At 37.9% G+C, this 24631-nt stretch overlaps 1 protein-coding gene and 1 non-coding gene across 3 annotated transcripts in view; one reads left to right on the forward strand and one right to left on the reverse strand.

Moving 5' to 3' along the window:
• The window catches only part of Tmtc2 (Transmembrane O-mannosyltransferase targeting cadherins 2), a 520379-nt gene that overhangs the window by 377630 nt on the left and 118118 nt on the right, over nt 1-24631 (forward strand). The gene's annotated exons all lie outside the window — the stretch shown is intronic.
• LOC112588168 (U6 spliceosomal RNA) lies at nt 2808-2914 on the reverse strand. The gene has a single exon (XR_003112606.1). It is a non-coding gene; the product is annotated as a U6 spliceosomal RNA (small nuclear RNA).

The following is a 24631-nucleotide window of genomic DNA, read 5'->3' on the forward strand; positions in this document are numbered from 1 at the left end:
AAAAATTGACAAAGCAGGCTGATCATCAAAGTGATGGAAAAACTATGACCATTTGAGGCCGGTTTGAATCAGAGGTCTTTATACGATCAAGTACTTTAATAATAACAGTAGTTTCGAGGAATAAATATTACGTCGCTTAATTAACCCCAGAGTCTGTACACGCTGCACTGAAGCTAAAATTTGCAAGGTGGCAAATTTGCGCGTAAGAAGTTCTAAAAACAAGGCCAAAGAGAGGCCAAATATGACAGGCGTTGGATCCCATGTCAGTGCGTGCTTGGATTTAGGAGGTTTTAAAACCAATACGCCTCTGAAAAAACGTCGTACTCTGTCGTCTGAGCCAAGATTAACATCCGTGATAAGCGAGAACGCTGAGCGATACAATTTAGAATTCCATAAGCGTTAACCTTACGAAGCAGCGAAGATAAGACGGAGAGAATCAGTGTTATTGCCGGGCACAACCAGTCAAGTTTATGCTGAGTGCAGAAATTCCACCACAATTAAATGGGCTTAGAATATTGCGATAGCTTCGAGGCCTCAAGCAATGCGACGGCTGTCTATGGTGTCGTCCGGGAAACCTTTTCGGCTAAACGCTTGCCTAATAATTTTCCTATTACCAGGGAAATGTTGTGCCCGATTGGGTGTGGAGTCCTGAAGGAAGAAAGTAATAAATTAGGGTGTAGCCGGAAGTGAATTGGATCCAATATATAATCCGGTACATAATTGGTGGAAGAGGGGAAACCAAGGTTGAGCTGGCTATCGGGGTACAACTAAAATGTCCTCTGACCGATCGTCTACGATATTCCGCAAGTTTCTAGTAATAAGTACGAAAGGAGGAAAGGCGTAAAATTAGAATTCCCCCAGTCGAAAATAAAAGCGTCGACTGCAAAACAAAGGAATCCGGTAGCCACGAGGCAAAGGTATTACCTTTTGCATTGTTATGAGTGGCAAATAAATCGACGTCAAATGGTCCGAATCGTTTCTTAATCTTTGCAAAAAAGGGAGGAAGTAAGCTCCCCTTCGGTGCCTATGGACACCGAGCGATACTTTGTGTCCGCCACAACGTTGTCGACAGAGCAGATATAAGAAGCAAAGATATATAGGTCACGTGCTTCATACCATTGCCGGATTGACTTGGCGAGTGCTGAGAGATGACTCGCAGAGATCTGAGAGCATACTCCCAGCCTTTAATTCTAGAAGATTTATATGCTCTCTGCGTTCCAAGTATGACCACCAATCGTGAGTTTTTATTCGTGCAGGCAAATGTACCTCAACCTGTGAGGGAGGCATCTGAAAAAATTTCTATATAAAATGCCTATTCAACTAGCAAATTTCGAATTTTGCAGGAACGTTTCTTGGAATACTTCTCAAGGCGTTCCAGAATGGCTAAACATTTATCCTCAGGTAATGTTATATTCAGAGTAGATGAATTCAACAAGAATCCCGGAAATCTTTGTTCTCGCGCCAGGAGAAGTTTACATTTCCTTTTTTCCTTTTTTTTGGGGGGGAATTAATAACAAAACCGAGACTCTTGAGTAAATCCAGAGTGGTGTCTATATTGATAGAAAAATATAGTTGAATTAATTATAATCTCACTATATTTTATAGTTCATTTTGGCGTCAGCCATATTTTCATAGTTCGTGGAACTATAAATATGATATTTCGGACTATAATTTTGTTACTATATCATTATAGTTCCAAATATCATATACCTTTCTCTTAGTGTGTGTTGGCAGAGCATTGTTCCTACGAGTCCCCGAAAAGCGGGAAGTCATCAAGGTAGATAACCGACAATAAACCTCGTTCGCTTAGGTGAGCTGCGATAGGTCGCAATATGTTTGTAAAATTATACGGAGCTGTGGCGAGGCCGAAAGGTAATACATAGAACTCAAAAAGGCGTTCCTGAAAAGAGAAACAAAGATGTTATTATTATTATTATTTTGCGATAATTTGCACGAATTGGCACTAAAAATTTAGAATCTTCTAAATCTAATGTTGCCATAAAACAATTTTGAGATAGTAGACGGGTAGCAGTCCCGAGATCCTCCATCTTAAAATGAGGTAGAAGAATATATCTGTTGAGGATTTTTAGATTCATAATGAATCTCTTTTTTCTTTTTTTTTACCCGTTGTAAAGGTGGTCTCGGCGATGGAGCCCTTGTAGATGAGGCGCCTTATTTGCTTTGCACACAGCGTCTGTTCTAATGGACTCAACCAAAGTTCCCGCCAATATGGGCGGGGGAAAGGAGTTATAAGAAAAGGTATTTTATAGCCTGAAACTGCGGTTAAAACGTCAGAGTCGTTAGTGAGATCTGACCAGATCTCGAAAATTTGAGCAAGCCTGCCCGCAATGCTTACCTCTATATGCGGGGGCGCTGGCTCCTGGTCTGAGTGCTCGACCGATGTCTCGTCGACTGAGGTACAACTCTTGCCGATAAGACGCTGATTTGTTGGCAAAGGTTCTCGTATTTCCCTATGATGAGGGTTTATGAGCAAAGGAAGGTTGGCTTTTATTTGCAGTATTCGCTTTCGCAGGCGCCTGCACTAGAGTAATAAAGCTGCAAACTAACTTGTCCGCTGCTGCTACGTCTTTCATTTTTGGTTAAATATTGTTCACCAAAAAGCTGATTGCCAATAGGCAATGCATCAAGAACGTTTCTAGCGGATGAAGTTAACATAGGCATAATCAGACCACATCTAGCCTTAGAAGTATGATGCTGAGAGATTAAACGGCCAGTATCGCTTGCAGTTTCAAAATACGTTTGCTTGCGCTGCAATTGCGGCTTCAATAACACTTTGAGTGACGACTTTAAATGTGGAACTCTTCACGATTTTGCGTGTCATCCTTGCGCAGGGGTTATGCCAATCTTCCCTGTATCGTCCTAATTTTAATATATGTATTGCCGAAGCAAGTACTGATGAACATCTCGCCTAACCACTGTAAAGGTGGAGGACCATGTCGTATTAGCTCATGGACTGACGGACCTAGGACCACATCATCCGGATCGCCCCTCAATAAAACTCTCTTACACGCAGTAACTTCGTCTTGCTGAGAAGGTGTGACGTCGTGTCCGGAAGAGAGGATTTCGCAAAAGTAACTTTCGCAGAAGGATGAGTTATCTCCTCCGTTTCCTCTTGCTGGCCAGTCGCTGAGCATATTATTGCGAGTGAACATAGAGCCAGAGAAACGTTATTCTCAACGAGAATGAGATAGGCGGCTCTGGGCATGCCTCGAAGGATGGCCTCACTATGAGAGAATCTAGTGGACAAGACCAAACTCTAGGTAATAGTTTGCAGTCCAGAAATTATGTCACTGGGTCTGCCTCGAAGGACAGCCTCGTTATGAGAGAATTTAGCGGACAAGATCAAACTCTAGGTAATAGTTCGCAGTCTAGAAATGATGTCACTGGGCTTGCCTCGAAGGACAGCCTCGTTATGAAAGAATCTAGCGGACAAGACCAAACTCTAGGTAATGGTTCGCAGTCCAGAAATGATGTCACTGGGCCTGCATCGAAGGACAGCCTCGAGACATTAACTCAGGCTTACCTCCAGGGTTAGAGCTTTCCGTATTCCTAAGCGGAGGATCTGGTTTCGTCGTACAGGCTTCTTGACCGTCCGCACCGATGGAGAGGTTATGACACGATCGGCCTCCTGCCGATCCGTGCGGGTTGAGCCCGAGTGTATGAGTAAATTGAGAAGAGCATCTAGCTTCTTCTCCAAGAAAATTGTCAACGGACGTTCTGATGAACGAGAATGCACACTGGAAGAGCAGTGTCGTTGTCCGCGGGATTCGTCACGCGGACATTTCGATCTGGAGGTTATATTACCTCTGTATCCGTGGCCGGAGAACGTTCGCCAGAATTTTTCCTGAAGGCAAAAAGTAATAGATTAGTGTGACCGGAAGCGAGACCATTTCCGGGACTTCGAATGAGAATGCTTTCCCATAATTTGAAGAGAGGAAACACTCGATGCTATTGTTCGGGAGAACAAGCAACACAATGAAGACGGGTGCGCGCGCAGCGGACAGCACCGCGCGCGGCACCGAGCGGAGCGCAAAATTATTTTGTTTTGGCGCTCATCTTTGAAGATGCTTGTTCATTTCGGGAATCATGTGACATGACTACCTGTAATCTATTCGGACGAAACGCATAGCATAATCACTTTGTTCTGCTGAACGCAGCCAATGACGATCGTCAATTTTTTAAGTCACAGAGAGTCAGTCGATCAGAGTCAATCAGAGAATCAGAGAGTTATTAAAGTTGCATGCCAGCGTTTGTTCGAGAACTATCTTAAGATTTTGCATATATCACTGTTTCACCATTTTCTTGTAAATCACATTTTTGGGACCTAATTTATTATTAAAATATATAGCCAGTATATCGGCTCTCTTCATTTTGATGCTACAATATCTAGGTTGGTCATATTTTATTTATATATTTTATAGTTTTTTAATGTGCCACTAATAGGTATTTGACCGCACTTTACCGTATATTTTTATTGAACAAATTTTTTTAAATATTATGCAGTAAAGCTATAATCATCTATCTAAATATTGCGAAGCAGATTAATATCGGATTTATTATAGAGAAAAAAGTATTGGCATTATTAAAAAAAAAGTCTACACACAAATAGATTCGTATATATGAACACATTCGTATACGATACGTAAATCCAAACAAACATGTGTGACATAGTCGAAGAGAATAAGAGAGAGGTGAGGGCAAGAGAGAGAGAGGGGGAGAGGGAGGAAGAGGGGGAGAGAGAGGGAGAGGGGAAGAGAGAGAGAGAGAGAGAGAGAAAGGTATAATTTTATATAAATTTATACACCAGAGGTTTACATGCGCAATGAGCTTCGGCAAATGCTGGGAAAATGAATATCTAATAGTATCAGAGTTTGTGGTGCGAAACGGCGAATTTGTTACGCAATATCGTACGCACCAGCCACGTACGACGATTTACTTTGAACGATCTAAAATTGGTTCGTTATGGAATAATATTTCTGTGCAGAACAATATCGATTTCATTGGTTCTTTACACGGCACATATTAATCTGCCAGTTGAAAATGTGTCTCGTCTGAGACGAATAAAACAGTCCACATAAGCGCGATCGAATTCGTAGAGTTTCTACATTGCAGTCAACGTGAGGAGAACACAAATAAATGTGAAAAAAGTATAGACCGCAAAATGCGCGTAGCGAGTTCGCAGATGTCGTCATTTCACATTAACATATTTTATTTCTACATCGTGAGGATTTCTCACGAGAAACGACCGTCCGTCCGTATAACTAGCAATATCGTAAAAATCGTAATATTATTTACACAAAGCCGGAAAATACGTTATATTATGTTTAGGAAATTTATTTCTTCGAAGAATATACCTCTCTTTGCAAAGACTGGAACTAAACTTCGCGTTTGAATAACGTTTTGCGACGTGTATTTGCTAAATTAATGCTAAATAAATTATTGCTTTAAATGAATGACTGTATCCACGGTGAAAACGGTAAAAAACTTGAATACTTTTTAATTCATTAATTATTATTTATTTTGTTGTTCGTTACGTTCCTACGATGTTTGTTCAAGATTAGACCCGATTTAACGTGTTTGATGAACGCATGCATCTAATTATCTCTGAGAGGCCGGCGACGGGCAACCGGATGGGACTTATGTACGTTTAATTAGCGCATTTCCGATTGATCATGGACATCCTAGCTAAATATATTAAACGGATTTTTCTAAATTGTTTGTTGCATAGTGTACTCTTCCACGTGAAAACGAAAGTTCCGGCGGTGTTTGCAAAGTTACGTATACATCGCCGGCATTTGGCAGCCGGCGTTGCGGTTGCTATGTTGACCAACCAAAAATGACTAATGCAAACAATCAACAAATGTTGACCAAGTTACCAGCTAACGGTATTGACGCGTTATTTCTCTCCCCTCTCCCATCTCTTTCTCTCTCTCTCTCTCTCTCTCTCTCTCTCTCTCTCTCTCTCTTTCTCTCCCTTTCCTTTTCTCTCCCTTTTTCTCTTTATATTCTTTTCCTTCCATCCTTTTTTTTCCCTTTTCGCTCGCCGCCTCCACATTTCTCTCTTTCTTTTTTATCACACAAACACACACACACACACACACACACACACACGCGCGCGCGCGCGCGCACATACACACGCACACACGCACACGCACACACACGCACACACATGCACACACACACACACACATGCACACGCACACACACGCACACACACGCACACACGCACACACACGCACACGCACATATATATATATATATATATATATATATACAGGGTGTCCCATTTAACCTGACAAATCGTAATATTTGGAAAACTACATGTCGGATGAAAAAAAGTGGGTAATGAAATTTGTTCGTCTCGAAGGGGGAGATCCAATGATATCAAACTCGACCTTCCACCCCACTCCCGGGGGTGGGGGTAGGGGGCAACTTTGAAATCTTAAATGGGAACCCCCATTTTTTATTGCAGATTCGAGTTCTACGCCACAAAATATATAAGTTTCGTCCGAAACGTTTTTTTTTATTCGTGATAGATGGCGCTGTATCGCAAAAAATTAGATTTTCTGCAATTCTCCAGAAATGATCATTGGATTGAAAAATAAAAAATACTTGTTCAATATTTTTAAAAATATTTTTAAAAAACATAATAATAGATATTCCTCCCCATCCTTCGGGGTAGGGTGGGTGGTAACGTTCAAATCTCAAATGAGAACCCACATTTTTCATTGCAGAATTAGATTTTACGTGAAGTTTTAATGGAAACAATTTTTTTCATTCGTGATAGATAGCGTTAAATTTTTCCGAGAAATTAAAACAAGCACCCCGATGGTAAGAGGCGAGGGGGCTCATCTAAAACAAGTACCCCGATGGTGAGAGACGAGGGGACTCACCTAAAACAAGCATCCCAATGGTGAGAGGTGAGAGGACTCGCCTAAAACAAGCATCCCAATGGTGAGAGGCGAGGGGACTCACCTAAAACAAGCACCCCGAAGGGAACAGAAAGCTACTACGTCCTCGTCGTTGTTCCTGGGTAACGCTAAAAGTAGTTTCTCGGAAAAATTCAACGCTATCTATCACGCGAAAAAAATTGTTTTCATAAAAACTTCACGTAAAATCTAATTCTGCAATGAAAAATGTGGGTTTTCATTTGAGATTTGAAAGTTACCACCCATCCTATCCCTATGGGATGGGGGGAATAACTGTTATGTTTTTTAAAAATATTTTTAAAAATATTGAACAGGTATTTTTTTATTTTTCAATCCAATGATCACTTCTGGAGAATTGAAGAAAATCTAATTTTTTGCGATTACAGCGCCATCTATCACGAATCAAAAAAAAAGTTTCGAACGAAACTTACGTATTTTGTGGCGTAGAATCCGAATCTGCAATAAAAAATGGGGGTTCCCATTTAGGATTTCAAAGTTGCCCCCCACCCCCACCCCCCGGGAGTGGGGTGGGAGGTCGAGTTTGATATCATTGGATGTCCCCCTTCGAGACGAACAAATTTCATTACCCACTTTTTTTCATCCGACATGTAGTTTTCCAGATATTACGATTTGTAAGGTTAAATGGGACACCCTGTATATATATATATATACGTGCACCGACACATGCATGCACGCACACGTATCACATATACGTACTATACACACACATTCTCTCTCTCTCTCTCTCTCTCTCTCTCTCTCTCTCTCTCTCTCTCTCTCTCTTTTTCTGTCTCTCCCTCTTTTCCTGCGCAATAATACATACTTGCGAGCATACGGAAATTGTTAACGAGTGTACATTAATGCAATTACGTCTTTGTTCGACATACAAACACGCGTATAAAGTACACGCGACCGCTTACATGCATACAATGTATATAGATAAACGCGGCGCCAGTCGCGTCGGGCGTGTTCTATGGCCACGGGTATCTATAGCCTATCGATTCTGATAGCAAACTAATCGGTTAAAACCACCCTCTCGATGTGAGTAATGGCCGATAAAAGTTGGTAGTTTAAACAAGCTTAAAAGTGCCGGCAAAGTTTACCAACGCGTCGACCCAACTGTATCGGTGGTTCAAAACGCGATGTAACACTTTAGACCGCAAGATTGGAATTTATTACAAAGCGCATGCGAGCTTGCGAGAGAGAAGGAGGAGGGGGCAGGAGAGAAAGAGGGAGGAAGAGAAAGGATGAAGGAAAGGGAGAAAGAGAGCACGCGGTCGGTATCATTCATTGAAAAATGACCGTCCGACAAATCTTCCGGCATAATGGTAACGATGCTCTTGTACAAATTATACACTAAATCAGGATTCACTGCGAGCAGACAGTTATGGCAGGATTACGGAGTATTTGCAATGGACTGTTACATTTTGTACCGGTGTGCTAATATTGGGGCTTTCGCCACACAGACGGAGAAAAAATCTTGTCAATATCCGAAACATTTCAGAGATAGATATACAGTATTTGAGCTCGTTACGTGAGGATCTTTGATTTCTCATGATTTTACGCGGCTTGTAGCGCAGCCATATTATAAGATTCTTGTGTTGTGCCTTCGAGGATACATATTAAGTTGAAATTCGTCTCGGCGGAGGCTTTGATCTCGCAACATTCAAAGTATCCGAGAAGGATAGCGCGGAAAGGACAGCTCTTCTGTTCGAGATTGAACTTGCATTGAAATGTATATTTCTCTAGAAACGTCATTTACAAGATTCGTTTCGCATCTGTGTGAAAAAAATCGCATCGATACATAAAACAGATAACTTAATTTCAAATTTCTAATAAAACTTTTAGGAAAGCGAGAGAGAGAGAGAGAGAGAGAGAGAGAGAGAGAGAGAGAGAGGGAGAGAGAGGGAGAATCTTCGTTTTACTAAAAAATAAAATAAACCAAAGAGATAAGTTTTTTATGCCATATGATTTTTATGCCGTTTCTTATTTATAAATAGATACGGAAAAAGAGATGGGAAAAAAAATTGAAAGTTTCTAAATTTGAAATTTCTTATCGGGCATCTGAGAAAACCAGTTTCTAAATTTGAGGCTTTTTATTTGGAGCACCAAATAATAATTATATCTCTAAAAGCAATGTTGTTTGAATTCATTGTAGGTAATTATACCGCGTTTATAGTTGTACGTTGCAGCGCACGAGGATGAAAGTGGAAAGGGCATTGTGTGTGCTAGAAATTTTTGACGATTATTGCGCGAGAAAGCTAAAAGCTTGTCCGCGTGTAAAGTTTCTCAAGGGAAATGACCGCAATTGCACCTATGTGTGTTAGACTGTTTAATTTTATAAGGTTGCGGCGGCTAATTTTGCCTCTGGGAATAAAAGGATGGCAAAATTTTATTTAATAAATTATAGGACATTATATCACGGAATGGGGAAAATAATTTGCATAATATTAAATAGTGTTTCGCGATTGTTTTATTTTTTGTCTATACATGTCGCGGAATGCGGACTGATAAAAAGGCAATGGACACAAATCTGCGATGTAAAGAGTCACTGATAAGATTTAACTTGATCTCAATAAGTGAATATCTCGATGTAATATACTTGTATATTAATAATGTATTATGTAAATAGCATAAAAAATATTTATATGAATTGCAAAAATAACTGAAACATTTTTAAGTAAATTTGATAACAAATTATCATGTAAATTTTATATCTACACGCGGTCATATTGTCTCGTGCAAGAGGCCGCAGGACAAAATCCCAATTAGGCGGATACTTTCGAAGAGAGTATAAGTTTCATGCTGCTAGCATCGCCACCACTTAAAGGCTATTTCTCAAAGTTACCCGACACTAAGGTCGACGTATTATCATCGATTAATCAACGGCTCAGCGAAAACAAAGGGAAAAGAAGCGGCGGTCGACTTTTTCCCCTCTCCGCAAACTTTATTCATTCGAAGTTCACTCGCTAGTCGTGGAAGTTCAACCGATTACTGAAACGCGGATACATCTCGCTTTTATGCAGCGGGGCGCAAAAGTATATTAGTGAAGTTAAACTCGAGCCCGACGATGGGCCGGAAGCAAGAGAGCACAAGGAATGTTTAAAAAGACCTCCTTCAACATTCGTCCACTGTGGAGGTGTGACAACAAAATACTTTGGAGACCAGGTGAATCGTTCACGAATGAATGAATAAATTTACTTAGGTAATATCTTTTCCTTCATGTTAACACGTTAACTTTACCACGGTAGTCATTATCCAAAATGAAAAATTTCTCGAAATTCACTTGGCATCTATTTGAGTCCGACTCCGTGAAATCTATTCAGATTCAAGTTAGAAGCGCGATGTTGCAAGTATGCGTGAAAACTCCTCCACTCTTTTCCCCTTGCACTTTATTTTTCATTAGAATTTTAAATATTTACATTTTTATGTTTGATTGCTTATTTTACTGAATATGATAGTTGTGCATAAAAATAGGATTTCTTCCTTGTTACTATACAAGTATACCGACATTGAAAAAAATACGCGTTTCTATAGTATTAAGTGTTCCGATTAGTTTTGAGGGATATTTTGCGAAAGAAACACGTTTATTTTTTAGAGACGTTAAATTATGTTTTATTCAAAATATTTTCCATCCAGCTATAACTTTTTTCCACTTTTCGGGCAACAAATGAATTCCGCGATAAAAGAAATGTTCATCTTTCGGAGCAATCCACTCATCGAGCCATTTTTGTATTTCTTCATATGATTTGAAGTGCTGATCAACAAGGCTGTGTTACATAGATCAAAATATGTGATAATCGGAAGAAACACCATCTGGTGAATATGCGGCATATGGTAGAACCTTCCATTGAAATGTCGATAATGTATCTTTGACTGTTTTTGCAACGTGCAGTCGAGCATTGTCGTGCAACAAAATCACTTTGCATTTTATTCCTACTATTATTGGACGTTTTTGGTTTAAATCATGATTTAAATCGATTTTTGTTGATAACGCACACCAGCGACTGTTTGATTCTGTTGTAGCAACATAAAATACGACGCCACCAAATGCACAATAAAACCTTACTTTCGTGGATGTTACGTTTTGGAGTCGATGGTTAGCCTGGACTTATCAACGACTTTTTACGCTTAGGATTATCATAGTAGACCTATTTCTCATTTCCAGTTATAATTTGATACAAGAACTGCTTCTTTGTGACGAGAAAGCAATGAAATGCAAATGGTTAAACAATTTTGAATAGTCAATTCCGACAATTCATGTGGAACCCATTTGCCTTCTTTTTGAATCTTTCCCATTGCGTATAAATGATCTGAAACAGTTGATTTATCAACATTTAATGCTTCAGCTAATTCTTGAAGCGTTTGAGCTGAGTTTCCATCCAATAATACCTGCAATTCAGCATCTTCAAACTTTTTTGGTTGACCTAAACGTTCTTTGTCTTTTACATCGAAATCACCACGTTGAAATCGCCGATACTAATACTCGCATGTTTTAACCGATGAAGAAAAGTCAGAATAAGTTTCTGAAATGGATCGGGGTGGGCTTCAGCAACCGCTTTCTTCGAATCGAAATAATAAAGCAAATAAATGTCGAAACAATAAAGCAAATAAATGTCGAAAATGCTCTTTACCACGCTCCATTGTCAATCACACAAAAAGTGTGGTTAAGTGTGGGTATTCACTAATGCACATGTCATGTGTCAAATTATTTGTAAAAATGTCCAAGCTTTAAAATGGCGTACCAACTTTCAAAATATCTCTAGTAGATTTTTAACTATAGCCATCTATATTAAACCTTAAAAACTAACGGAACACACAATATTGTTTCTATTTTAATTTCAGACATAGAATAGTCATACTTCAAACAAGAATGAGATTCCCAATATTGTATTATAATCGGATAAATAATATTTCGAGACAAATTTGAAAATTCTAATCGGAATCTGCTGGACATCTGGGAAAATTCCAGAAAATTTCTACACGGGCGGATGATTACAATGCAGGGCGGTATTACAGTATTACAGTATTACCTCGTCCCATTAATTCACGTATAAAATGTAATGAACTGCGTGTAACAAATTAAATATTATACGAATATATGGCCGATAAAGAGCTGATGAAAGCTAACGAATATATGCATAGCAAATTATATTTATTTGCCGCATCTTTGGTTCAAATCAAATCTGAGGCAAGCATTGAAATAATCAGTGTCGCAATCAGCGCAGCAATCAGCGCGCGTTACCTAATTAACTGATAGATGTCAAATTAGTTCATTCTTGTCTCACATTAAATTCATTATTTTTATGTAATTGTTCCTCATATCACAACACAGGAAATTAATACGAAAGTGGCCGTGTGTATACTCACACGAAACTGTCTTTCTTCCTAGCACGATACTGCTATGGAACGACAAGGCGAGATGAGAAGACAATGCGGGAAGAGATTGGAAGTCTTGAATTTACAAGATTGTGTTTACAGGATGCATGCACGGAACGGATATGCCACGCGCAACTTTTACGGCAGTTTCCAGTAACGAATGACGCGTGCTTCTTTTCGCCGAGATTTTACGAGCGACCACGACTTACTTCGTGCGCGCCGGCGCGCGCGAAGTTCAGAATATAGGCTATCTATAATCCGACAAACGGCTGCGCTCGTAAATCTCACGAGTGTATCTCTGCTCATTTATAGTTGGCTCGTCCGAAAAGTCGAGAAAAAAAGTCAGAGAGAGAGAGTGCGACAAAGGCGGCAAGGGGGGGAGAGGGGAGTCTTCCTGTTAATGGAGTTTACCATGAGCGAGTGGCCCGCGTGTGAAAGACTCCTCGCGAAGGGAAACTTCCGGAAATGTCCGCTTGTCTACAACACGTGTGCAAAACGCTCGTCGCGAAACACGGGGCGACTCAATTAAAGCAAGTTCCCCAAGCAGCGAGAGAATCACGGGGGCAAAGACTGCGTAGACAGAAGGCAGAGGTGTAGTTAGATGTCTCTGCTTTACTTTCACAATTAACCCTCAGATGCGCAAAGCACTTTCCCGCAATGTTAAATGATACATTCACCGTAGAGCTCTCTCGGAGGTTCGTGAGTTGCGCGTCGGAGGTTTAACTTGTGACCGTTGATTTTAATTTAACAACTGGTAGATCTTAGCCAAATAATAGGATTAACTTAATATAACTTAATTATAGGATAATTTAATAATAGGATAACTAGCTCCGTTGGAACCGATTATTTTGACATCGACGGTGGCAAAAGCTTTAAGCGCTTTACGATCGAATTGATTTCGATAATGTTAATTCAACAATGGCAGGTCTTAACTAGTTAACTAATCAAGTTTAACGATTTCATGGCGATATAAATATGAACCCGTACTATCTCGTCAGCCCGCGAAGCCATACAAACCGCGAAATAATCGATCGCTCGAATTAATATTAGTTATTGGCCCCTGTAACATTTATTTGTATTATTACGCTTTACGTTACATTTCCTAGTTGTGTTCGAGAGAGATAATAATAATAATGATTTTAAATTATAACAATCATACGCCACATTTCAAACTGTAAAATCAAACAGCGAATTATAATTGCTCTACGTAGTGGAAATAGCTCATCTTGCCAGCTTGACGGATAAACGTGCAACGCGCAATTTTCCTAAATTTAATTCGCGCAAATTGAAGCATTCGCGCAATTTGATGGTATTTCGCTAAATTCCTAATAAATTGGCAAGCAATCGAATTTTCGTTAAATACACAAGGTTGCGTTTGTGACGCAAGCCGTATCAACGCTCATGTGCATGCAGATTAGGTTAAACTGAATAGAAAATATCTTATAATATTATTTTGTGATCAGCCATGTAAAATTTTGAGTTATTAATCGAAGGAAATTAGCAAATTATCACGCGTGATACAGCAAATAAACTGTGATAATGATTTCTACTATTGTATCGAAGATTGACAAATGACCATATGCAATAATCTCTTTTAATTAATAGTGCAAATACCAGTGTCCTTTAATTAATAATTAAATATTTGCGCGATTATTTTCGAAACAGTACATGACTTTTTTGTTCAGCTGGACGTAATTTACAAGCATACAACGTACGAATCATAGTCACATCTCATTATATATTTAACGAGAGAACAGTACTAAGTTAAAATCAGACGAAATATTTCATTCTGCATAGCACGAATTCAAGTTTTGAGAGAAATTCAAGTAATTTTTACGCGTCTTGACACGAAAGTAATTTCCAGAAGTTTTGCCGATGTTGAAGACGATGCTAAAAAATTAAAGCTTTTGCCATTTAATTACTCGATTACGATATAAAATAAGACTGCTTCATCGAGTTTTGTTTTATATCGTAATCATGATTCAACAATTAAAAGTTACTACTCTTAGAAAAACTACGTTTTCATTTCTGAGGAAATGATTAAAAACGACCGTAAATTTGTAGGGCGAAGAGTCTGTTTCGTCACGATTCTCCCTCTCTCTCTCTCTCTCTCTCTCTCTCTCTCTCTCTCTCTCTTTTGTGATTGTCTGTAACTATATTTACATGATAAAGTAACACTTATTTAATAACAATCATAATTTACATTTACATAAACAGCACGAAAGTAATTTATTACAATATAATGACATCCATACAAGTCATAGTCATATCACACCTTCATATCATATCATATCATATATCATATTATCATTACCTTTACATGATCAGCATAAAATCGAAATCTGCTATTGCAGCTATCGATGTTACATGCCGTACAAATAATTATTATGTTACGATTATATTGTGTAACATGTAACACTAGTTACAATATCGGTAATTATGAAATTTTATCATGTGAACTATAATATCTGTACGATAAACAATGATATCTATATGAATGTTATCAATTCGATTCTCGGTTATTGTAGTTTTATGTAGGTTAAATGTAGTTTTAAATGTAGTGTCTTGCAGTAATTTCTTTCTTCCTTTCCCTTTCTCCCTTCCCCTCACTCCTCTCACTTTCTTTCTTTCTGTAAGGTTCGCAACCTGCATCGGTCATTGATCCTGAAAAGAGGAACGTCTTTTAATGTGGGCAGTAGTCGATAAAAGTCGTGTCGGAACACTCGTATTTCGTGAGCGAGTTGGCCATAAATTGCGCCTTATTAGTAGAAAGTTCGTACAATGCCTGTGTCTGTAATCTATCGATCGTTGAATTTGCAAATAAGCGGATCGTTCATGTAGAACAGTTGCCGAATCCACTATCCGCGTCCTCGAATCGACGGGCACTGGTGAAAGCTATGTAACGATTCATTACGAACGAAATGTATGAACAAGCGCATCAGAAATACTCGTAAGTAGGTTAACCGGATGGCCGCAATTTTGGCCGGTGTATTATTAGAAAAGTCTCCGGCGGGACGCCTCCGTCTATAAATCTCGGCTAATTTCAACGGATACGTGCAGCAAAGTAGTATTCGGAGCGCAATCACTCACTTCGCAAGCGGTTTCTGGATTTCCATTAAACATAGGATTCTTGTCGACACGAAAGTGGCTTTACCGAGCGTCACGATATCTGATTTTCGCATTTCGTCAGATGCTGAAGTAACAAGCGGCGCGACAGTGTGTCACATGGTACTAAAACGTCTATTAGGTATATATAAATGAATAATCCAAATTTTTTAACTAAATTCAAGGTTTATTTTAAAAGAAAATAAAACAAATTTGTCAATCAAAGTATTCGCCGTTGTTTTCTATAACCAGCCATTATAAGCCATCTTTCAGGCAGCTCATGCATTTCATGTCGGAAAAATGTTGTGTCTTTGGACACGATAAAATCGTCAAGCCATTTTCGGATTTCCACTGATTTGAAGTACGTATCAGACAAAGCATGTTGCAGCGACCGGAACAAGTGGTAATAGGTAGGAGCGATGTCTGGTGAATACGTCGGGTGCCGCAAGACGTCCTAGCCAAGATTCATTATGATGTCTTTTGTCGTAGAAGCAATGTGTGGCCTAGCGTTATTATGCAACAATTTCACAGAACGTTCTCTTTTGCCACTATACAGGCGTTTTTATTCTGATTCTTGACTCAAACGGATTAATTGATGTTGATAACGGTTCGCAGTAATTGTTTCATTCGGTTTTAATAGTTCATAATAAATCACGTCCTTTATATCCCACGAAATGCAGAGCAGAATCTTTTTTCCGAAATGTTTTGGCTTTGCGACCGATGTTGGTGGTTCGCCGGGATTTACCCATGACTTTTTGCGTTTCGGATTAAGAAGAGTCATAGAGTATCCACTTCTCATCGCCCGTAACAATTTTCTATAAGAAAGGCTCTGTACGCTGCTTATTGAGAAGAGAAAGATACTGCCACTCATTGATTTTTGTTGGCTTCAGTGAATTCATGCGGAACCCATTTTCCTTCTTTCTGAATCTTCCCCATCTCGTGTAGACGTTTGGAAATAGTTTGTTGCATTATTCCTAACTGCTCTGCAAGTTCTTTTTGCGTTTGTGCTGAATTCTCAGCGAGCAGTTGCTCCAAATCATTGTTGCCGCACTTCCGAGGGCCTCCAAGACGTTATTTGTCACTCAGACTGAAATCGCCGCTTTTAAACCGTCTAAACCAAAATGCACACATATTGTACGATACAACACCTTCGCCGAGAAAGGAACAAATTAATTCGTATGCTCTTGCAACATTTTTTCCTTGTTGGAATTCGTAAAGAATGCACAGTCGGATGTACACCTTATCTGCCATTTCTGACTGCACTGAACTGAATAATTTTGAGGTTATGTTGAACCTTCTGCCATACGAAATGTAATTTTTAATATGTCAACACTACATAACCATAGAAGAACGGGAAAATTTGATTATTCGAAACTTATTTTCTTGGCCACTTAAAAAAGTTCGGATTATTCATTTGTACATCTAATATTTATACGATATAAGTGTAACAAATCACCAGTCAATAGTACCTGTAGCCTGACTTCTTTCGATTTTAATGAAACATACATCGAAAGAAACCAACTTTTTCACAGTTATATGCGCTTTATTTCTGTGTGAATTTTGGCTATCTTTTGTATATGATATGTATGAACTCGGTCGTACGTGATAACTTGCTTTTACCTTTTTTGACCTTACAGCAGCATGTTTGAAATTATTATTAACAAATTCAAACCACTCGTGTATCGTCATGGAAACGTCATTTTCGGAATAACATCGTGATATTTCGTATTATATGCGACGGAACGACATCTGTTAGAAACCATGTTGCAAATCCGAGTATGTTATTTTGACATGCGTGTCAAGCGTGTAATTGGCTGAAATTTTCTTCTTACACGTTTCTTTTTTCTTGTCGTCTTAAATCACGTCATTTAATACATTTAGACATCATTTAACATGTTTAAACATGTTAAATGACGTAATTCAAGACATCAGGAAACATGTAAAGAAAGCTTCAGCTTATAACGGGTGCGTTATTTGATAAATTTCGAACCTGAACATGAAGATAATATTACTGGTAGAAAAATGTAAGGTATGAAGTTACATCTTTTTAACAAGTGCTCCCAAATGCTCAGCCATATTCGACGCTTAGTTTTGTTTTGATAGTCAGTTGTATTAGGTGTATAAATTAATTCTCGGCTTTTTTGACATAATTTCAATATTTATTTATAAAAAACGAATAATTACCTATTCTTCAAATTTCTTTCACTTTCTACACATTTCCGTCATCTTTCAGGCAACTTTTGAATACTGTCTCTGAAAATCACGGTAGTTTTGACCGAATAAAGTCCTCGACGCTTTTTTTTGACTTTCTCAGGAGATTTTGAAAGCACGAATCGGCCAGGTGTTGTTATAGTGATCAGAAAAGATAATAGTCTAAAGGGATGAGGTCTGAAGAATATGCCGCATAAGGGAAAATTTCCCAACATAAGTTGGAGATAACTTCTATGGTCGCTTTTGCAGTGTATGGCCGCGCGTTGCCATTCAGCAAAATTACCTATCTATTTCAACTACTGATAGAATGTTTTCTTCAATCACATCACTTAATTTTACAATTTGCTTTTGGTAACGTTTAGAAATAACAATTTTACCAGGTTCGAGTATCTCGTAATAAATAATACCTTTTAAATTCCACCAAATACACTTTTTTTTTCGAGTGAATGTTTGGTTTCACAGTGCTTATTATTGATTATTGATGGATAAACCCATGACTTTCGTCTCTTAGGATTGTCATACAATATCCATTTTTCATCCCGTTACAATTTTATGCAGAAAGTCCTTTTATTTAAATCGTGACAGGAGTGACATTGCCATGTCACAGCGAATTTTGTTTCCAGGAATAAGGTTGTGAAGAACCCAATGTTCTTCCTTCTGTATTCTTCTGAGCTTCTTTAAACGTATAGAAATAGCCGGTTGAGCAACATTCAGTTCTTCAGCAAGTTCCTTTTGTATCTGACAAGGATTTTCGTTGAATAGTTCCTTCAATTCCTCATCTCCAATTTTTTGTGGTTATTTAGGGCGTTCTTCATCCTGGAGATCAAAATTTCTATCCCGGAACTTCTGGGACCACTCTTTACACGTGCTGTAGGACACAGTATTCTCACCCAAGGCCGAATTTTTTGTGCTTATTTTTTTGTGCAGCATTTTTTTTTAATTGAAATGCCAAAAGGAGGCAGTGCCTCAAGTGCTGCTTTTCGAACGACATTGCTTTTGCTATTGTTTTTTGAGATTATATCCAGGTAGTACCATCAATTATTATAGCTCGTTTTAAAGCTTAGAGATGGCGCTTTAAGACAACTGTTCGGTGGACAAAAATTCGATTTGAACAGGTGCTGTAGTCCATTTAATGTAGGAACCGAGAATTAATTTATACACCTAATAGTATGCGTGTCAGTAGAGTAAGTCCGGGATAGATGGGCATAAGGGGTAGATGATCCGGGATAGATGGTCAGATGCTATAATTTTGTTAATATATACTAGGCGTCAACGCTGATTGGTCAGTTGTAAGTTGGATGTACCACGAGTAAGTGTGTTTCATTCTGATGCCCAGAAACATTGCTAGTGTAAGTAAATAAATGTTTTATATTTCTAGTAACCTCCAAAATGATTCACACGTCGGAAAAATACTTTGCGAATACGGTTTATTTTAAGTTATAACATTAGACCTGAGCTTAAACGACTAAAAACACATATTTTTATATTTGATCTCGAAATTCGTCACCGAGACTATGCTTTATGCGGTATACGCATTTTTATGCGAACTATCCAAACGGAGATAGATTGTCCATTTTTTTAAGGTTAGATGGGCAGTCCATTTAGCAAGAAATAGCAAGCAATGGACATTGGATCGACATTTTCTTTATATATATATATATATATGTATATCTATTCGACTATCATTTTTCCTTGGTACCTAACATTAAATGTCAAACTTGTCAACACCGATCGGTCAATCGGAGTTGGAAGTACCACGAATAGATATGTTTCTTCCTGATACAACACATGACAAAAACACTATTATTATGAGTAAATAAATGTTTTATGTTTCTATTAACCTCCAAAATGTTTCACATGTTGGAATAATACTTTGCAAATACGGTTTATTTTGAGTTACAACATTAGACCTGAGTTTAAATAACTAAAAAATATTGCACACATTTAACCTAAAAATGCATTACCGAGATGACGTATGCCCAATTATTCTTTAACATATGACCATCTAACCTGGACACCTGACCATCTATCCCTTACAGAATATTTTTAATATTTCGTTATTATTAGCGTCCTTTGCTGGAAATGAATTTTTTTTCACAAAAACTCTTCTGCGCTTTAAACATTATTCTCTACTGAATGTGTTAATATATTGTTGACCATTTATTGCATTAATATAAATGAGTTATTTGCAATTAAAAAAACTATGTCCATCTATCCTGAATTTACCCTATATTTTTCAACGATGGAAAAAATCGAATATCGTTCCGTGATTAAATATTTGAATCTAAAAAGAAAAGCTTCAACGGAAATTAAAACCGAGTTGAATTCTGTCTACGATGACTCTGCTCCTTTGTTTTCAACGATGATAATTCAGGTTACCGAGTTTAAACATAGTTGTATTAGGTAAGCAAAAAAGTTCTGAGCTTTATTTTGCAAAATTCAATCCTTATTAAGAAACAAACAAAAAAATATTAATCAGCAAAATAGTCAAGCTGCTCTGCAAGCTCCTTTTCAGTTTGCGCAGAGTTTATATCCAGCAATGTTTGCAATTTGTCTGTTTCAATTTTTTGAGGGCGTCCAGCATGCGATTCATCTTCAAGACTGAAATTTCCTTGGCGAAATTTTTTATACCATCTTTTACACGTAGCATGACTTATAGCGTTCTCTCCATATGCAGCACAAATCATTTCAATGGCTTCAGCAGCATTTTTCTTCAGATGAAACGCAAAGTGGGTGAACAATCGAATATGCTCTTTTGTTATTGCCATCGTGAAAACTACTGATTTTTGAGGTTATATGCATCAAACGCCAAACCACATGGCATTTTAAAAGACCAAATGTCAACGTTTTAAAACCGCAAAAGGGCGGGAAGATAAATAAAATTTAAATTGTTGTTTCGGTTGTATGAAATTTAAAGCTCAGAATTTTTTTGCTCACCTAATACAAACGTACTTGATGATGAGCGTCCGGGTTGCTTGAAAACTGCAATGATTGAGGAAATGATCGACAAAGTACATCAAATCGTACTGAGTGATCAGAGACTCAAGGTTAGAGAGATACGAGGGTAGTCCCAGAAGAACCTGACTTAACAAAGAAAACACAAAAAATTTGGGAAAAAATATCTTTATTTCTCTATATAGTCTCCTTTTAGCTCAATACCCTTTTCCCAGCGATGTTCAATAGCTTCGATACCCTGTTTATAGTGGGAATTGTCGAGCTCCTCAAAATAGCCATCAAGCCAACTTGGTCCATTGTTTTGACTGTTCCCTCGTCACAGATGTGAAGTGATGGACCCATGTTTCATCCATGGTTATGAATCGACGCAAAAACTCGGCTTTATTGTTGTGAAATTTCGCCAAACACTCGATTGAAACATCCTCATGACGCTGTTTTTGTTCCATTGTAAGTAATCGCGGCACCCATCTTGCGCACAGTTTTCTCATATCCAAATTTTCAGTCAATATGCGATGTACAGCACTTTTTGAAATGCCTACCATGTCTGCTAATTCGCGCACTTTCAGTCGACGGTCATCCAATACCATTTTGTGGATTTTCTTCACCATTTCTGGCGTGGTCACCTCATTTGGTTGACCACTGCGATATTCGTCTTGGCAGCTCGTACGGCCTCGTTTAAACTCTGCCACCTAATATTTTACTGTTGTAAACGAAGGAGCAGACTCTCCCAGAGTAGAATCTAGCTCCGCTTTGATATTGGTTGGATTGAGGCCTTCAAATGAAAGCATTGTATCATATAACGACCATTTTTTTTCCATGTTTACAAATTTACTGAGAGCGTTCACTATCGATGGCTGCCAAATAAATACTAAACAACGTAGCGTCGTCGAACTTCAAAGTTAAGCTTTATAAGGTTGGTACTTTCTACCATAGTCATTCTTTTCAAACAACAATCGCTATCTATACGTCAGGTTAGGTACTTCTGGGACTACTCTCGTAGTACCTACCGCAGGCATATCTTCTAAACGTATGTTCAAAATTTTACATGAAGATTTGGATATGAGAATGCTGACTGCGCGGTGGATGCACGTTTGTTGACATTGAATAAAACACGCATTTAACATAACATTTCAACGGAGTGTTTGGACTAGATCAAGCGGGAAGGATTTTTTGTGTTGATTCGTAACTGTTGACGAAACATGGATTTTTCATTACATATCTGAAAGCAAGAAACGGCCAAAATTGTGAGCTGCATCAGGCGAAACTGCTTCGAAGAAAGCGAAGATATCTCATTCGGCCGGAAAAGTTATGGCGACTGTTTCTTGGAACAGCCATGACGTATTGCTCATCGATTATCTTAAGGAAGGAAAAACTATTACTGGCGTATGTTATGCATCATTATTAGAACGTTTGACGGAAGAAATCCCAAAAAATAACCGCATTTAAAGAAAAAAATGCTTTTTTACCAGAACAACGCATATCTGCAATAGTCATGGCCAAACTGCATGAATACGTTACGAATTAGTCTCCCCTCCATATTTGCTTAATTTAGCCTCTTGCGACTTTTTATTCCCGAATGAAGAAATGATTGGGAGGAAAAAAATTCGCAATGAGAATGTGATTACCGTCGTAAACGAGTATTTGGTAAGACTTGATTCAACCTACTTTGCTGACGGAATAAGAGGACTAGAAAAGAGATGGACAAAGCATATGGCAAAGTATAATTAAAAGGCTCAATGACTATATTGAAAACAAAACCTGTTTTGCCTAGAAATATAAGTATTTCATTGTTAGGCTTGAAACTTATTAAACAGTCCGCGTAGGGGTCAAAATAATACATTCGGGTTTGTAGTGCATGGCGAATTTGGAACATTTAGAATCCAAAATAAAGCAACCATTGATCAAATAAATTGTTTTATTCACATTTATATGTATATATAAGGTGGTCCACGTAAAGTGTGACAACCTAAAACCTTTAAACATATTTGTCGTATCAGAAGATTATTCATGACAAAGTTTTATGTATTTGAGAGGTCTTTCTAACTATATAAACAAAAGTTTGCCCCATCTCTAAAGGAAGATAGGGAATAATTTCGTAATTTCAAATGGGACCTCCTATAAAATGTTACACATTTGGATTCTACGGCAAGAAACAAATAAATTTTATCTGGAATATTTTTTTTTTAAATACTATCAAAAATTATAAACATTTAAACTTAGTATAATAATGTACTTAGTGTAATAATGTACTTTACTAAATAATAAAGTGCATTCAAACTGGTAAAAGTGGTAAAACCATAAATTAAATAAAAACTTCATAGTTTTTCACATTTTTTACTTTAATTAATTAAATGTTCGAACTATTGACTACGCTACGCGTACTTTTTTAAACGAAATATTTGATAACAGATGGATAGGAAAGGTCCTGTTCAATGGCCCCTTTTGGACCTGATGAACTTTGTCATGAACAATCATGGTAAACAAGAAATCTTACACCATTGGCCTATTTTTATGGGAATATATCAAAGAAAAAGTTATGTTTTAACTATCTACGACAAAAGAAGATTTAAGACGAAGAATACGTAAAGCTTGTGTTAGTGATTCTAGAAATGTTGTTTACAGTTAGACAAAATTTTGTAGAAAGAATTAATAAGTGTTTAAATATGAGTGGTCAATAACAGTTTGAACATTTAATAAAAGAAGAAATGTGAAAAGCTATAAAATCTTTTATTTAATTTACAGTTTTATCACTTTAGTTTGAATACATTTTATTGTAAAGTTTAAATGTTTATAACTTTTATAACTAATAGAAGTATTTTTTAAAGAAATGTCCCAGTAAAATTTACCTGATTTTTCTTCCCGTAGAATCCAAACGTGTAACACTTCATAGATGGTCCTTACAAAATTACTTTTCATCCCTCTTTAGGAGAGAGCGAGGGCGGACTTTTGTTTATATAGTTAGAAAGACCTTTCGAATACTTGAAACTTTGTTATGAACAATTTTTTGATACAACAAATATTTTTAGAGTTTTTGGGTTGTCACATTTTACGTGGGCCATCTTGTATATACGTTGTATACAGGGTGTACCAAAAGTCTGGAAACGGTCGAATATTTAATAAACTATGTATTTTACAAATGTTTCAGACAAAAGTTATATGGTTTGAGGAGGGACATAAGATAGTGTCATTGGATTGACCTTGAGTGAACGTTCCAAGGTCATACGGAATTCAACTTTGTTTTTTTAAATGGAACTCCCTATTTTTTATTGCATATTCTTATAGCTCATCTTGAGAGTTTTCCAAAACACTATAAATAAGTTATGTTTTATTGAGTATTTTCCGAGTTATGGGCCTTGAAAGTTACAATACCGCCGGCATTAGCCAAGGTGTACCACGTGGAGGTTGCACGATCGGATTTACACCTCTTGTGTATGTGTGTGCGTGTTGTGTGTTATAGCAGAGATAAAAACCCCACAGTTCGTCACTCTCGTAATATTTAATGACTCCAAACCCTTTCTGCTGTGTGTGCGCGTATGCGTGTGCGCGCGTGCGTGCGTGTGTGCGTGCGTGTGTGTATATGTGTGTGTAGGTGTGTGTGGTTTAGTTGAGTATGTGTTCAAATTGACCTCCGTCTGCTGCTTGACAATGGCCTAGCCGTAGATAAAAATTATTTAAAACATTTCGTCTCATCTCTGCCGAGATAAGATCGACTTGGTGTATTATACGTTCCCTAAGGTCTACAAGATTGGCAGGTTTTGTTTCGTATATATTGTTTTTAAAATATCCCCCAAAAAAATAATCGACAGGAAAAAGATCTGGTGATCTAGCAGGCCACTCTATTTGACCACGTCTTCCTATCCATCGATTTGGAAAAGTATTATCCAAAAATTGCCGTAATATTACTACATAGTGTGGGCCTGCATCATCTTGTTGGAACCAAATATTTTTTATGTTCTAATCAAACATATTTTCAAGAGCGGTTATGACTTCATTTTGTAATAGCTCCTGATAGATCGCCGCGTTCAAATTCT

Source organism: Harpegnathos saltator, unplaced genomic scaffold (assembly GCF_003227715.2).
Source record: "Harpegnathos saltator strain DR-91 unplaced genomic scaffold, Hsal_v8.6 scaffold166, whole genome shotgun sequence".
NCBI lineage: Eukaryota > Metazoa > Arthropoda > Insecta > Hymenoptera > Formicidae > Harpegnathos > Harpegnathos saltator.